Below are 2,118 nucleotides of genomic sequence, written 5' to 3'. Positions count from 1 at the left end.
CATCCTACAGTTTTTTTTTTTTCAGCTTACTAACGTAATTAAAAATTTTCTTTGTAATCTGTGTTTCTTCCATTCTTTTCAAATGTTCATAAAATTTTAGCCGTCTCTTCCGCATTGTATCTGTGATTTTTTTCTGTATTTTTGGATAAGTCTTCATTTCTCCTTTTCATCCACCTATTTTCCTTATTTTTCTCAGGGCCTAGTGTTTCCCTCTCTGTTTTTTCTAGTTCTCTTAATTTGCCTGTCTTATTCAATGTTAGGTACTCTGATACATACGTTGCTTGTGTCCTAATAACTGAATTATAATGTCTAATCTTCGCTTGTATGGATATTGATTTCTTATTGTAGTAGTTTTGTGTTAATTTATATGCAAATTCTAACTTTCTTATTCTTCTTTATTTGTTGTGTTATCCAGTCTGTTGGCTTGGATTCACTCACCCAGGTATTTGAATCTATCAACTATCTTAATTTTTCCATACATTGTTTTCATAAACTTTTCTGTATTATGTTTGTGTTCTATATACTCAGTTTTTTTCATAGGATATTTTTAGCCCAGTCTTTTCAGCAGTCTCATGTAACAGATCAAGCATAACTGTTGCGTCTGTTTGGTTTTCAGTTATCAATGCCATATCATCTGCAAAGGCTAAACATTTCACTTCAAATTTGTTCTTTCCTTGGCCCATGCTTATACCCTTTGTGCCTCTGTTTTTTAATGTGCTTTCTGATGATTTTACTATTTTATCTAAAACCAAGTTAAAGAGAATTGGCTACAATTCGCTTATTTGAAATTTTGTCACTCTTCCAATAACACTTTGTGAAGATTTACTTATTTAAAATTTGTTAAACGTACAATATTTACATCTGCTGTAACTATCATAAATTTTTATTCATTTTAGGGATCCAGCTCAAACTATCACTTTGTCCTTCATGAAATCTTCCACAGAGTAGTAGCATCTTTCAATTAGAAAATCATGTAACTTGCTTTTTAAAATATTTATCTTCTTATTCATTATGTCACACCCTTTTATTTTGTTTTGAATTTTCATGGCTATGTACTGAGAAGTCTGAGCACACAATTTTAAGTGATGTGAGGTGAGCATAAAGTTTGCTTTATGCCTTGCTTTGTATGAGTACTAAAATGTTCTTTTTTGAATAGATCAGCTCTGCTGTGTAGGAAGAACCACCTCGAAGATGTGTAAAGAGGAAACAATTAATATTTTTAGGTCTTAAATAATAATGGTTGACATGATGTCCTCAGCTGTGCAGTGCACACGTAAAGAATGATTTTTTTTTTGCAACTTTAAAATTCATGTAACATTTCCTGAGTTTCCCCAAAAAATACGCCATATCTAATAACAGATTCAAAGTAGCTATAGTATGCTGTTTTCCTGGTGTCCACATGAGTGCACAAACTAAAATTTCCATTGCAAATGCAAGGCTGTTTAATGTTTTTGCTATATATTCTATATGAGAATTCCAACTCAGTTCTGTCTTAGTTTATTCCTAGGAATCTGACTGATATCCCTTGTGGCTAACAAATAATAGTTGTAACACAGAGCTTGCTCCACTCGAGGTTGATAGCCTATGACAGTGAATCATGAAAAGGTCTTCTAGAGAAAAACTTCCACCTTCCAGTAGGGAAGGAGAAGGTTACATCGGATTCGGTGGGTGACAAACTACAAAACTCAAACTAATTGGAGCATTTGAAATCACCCAACTCTCACCAAGCACGTAATGCCAAAATAAAATAGAAATACATTAACTACATTGCAACATGTAACATAAACTCTTGGCTGAAAACTGGAAAGCTCAAAAACTTCACAAATGAAGTGGACAGACAAATCATCATACTAGCAGAACTCCAGTAAATGAGAAATACAACAGAATATCCATTTGAGTCTCAAAGTTATAGAATTTACAATAGAAAACCAGGACAAGGAGTTATGAAACAGTGCCCACAATTTGCAACCAGATTTATAGTAAATTTGAAAATGATAGATTCAGTAACTGATTTTAAATCTATTTCTCCACGAATCGCAACTTTAACTCTGAAAACCATAAACAAGATCCATACTATCATGAACACCCATGACCCTACCAGTTAGATACATTTTCTAA

Source organism: Schistocerca piceifrons, chromosome 8 (assembly GCF_021461385.2).
Source record: "Schistocerca piceifrons isolate TAMUIC-IGC-003096 chromosome 8, iqSchPice1.1, whole genome shotgun sequence".
NCBI classification, from domain to species: domain Eukaryota; kingdom Metazoa; phylum Arthropoda; class Insecta; order Orthoptera; family Acrididae; genus Schistocerca; species Schistocerca piceifrons.
This window is presented reverse-complemented; position numbering follows the sequence as displayed.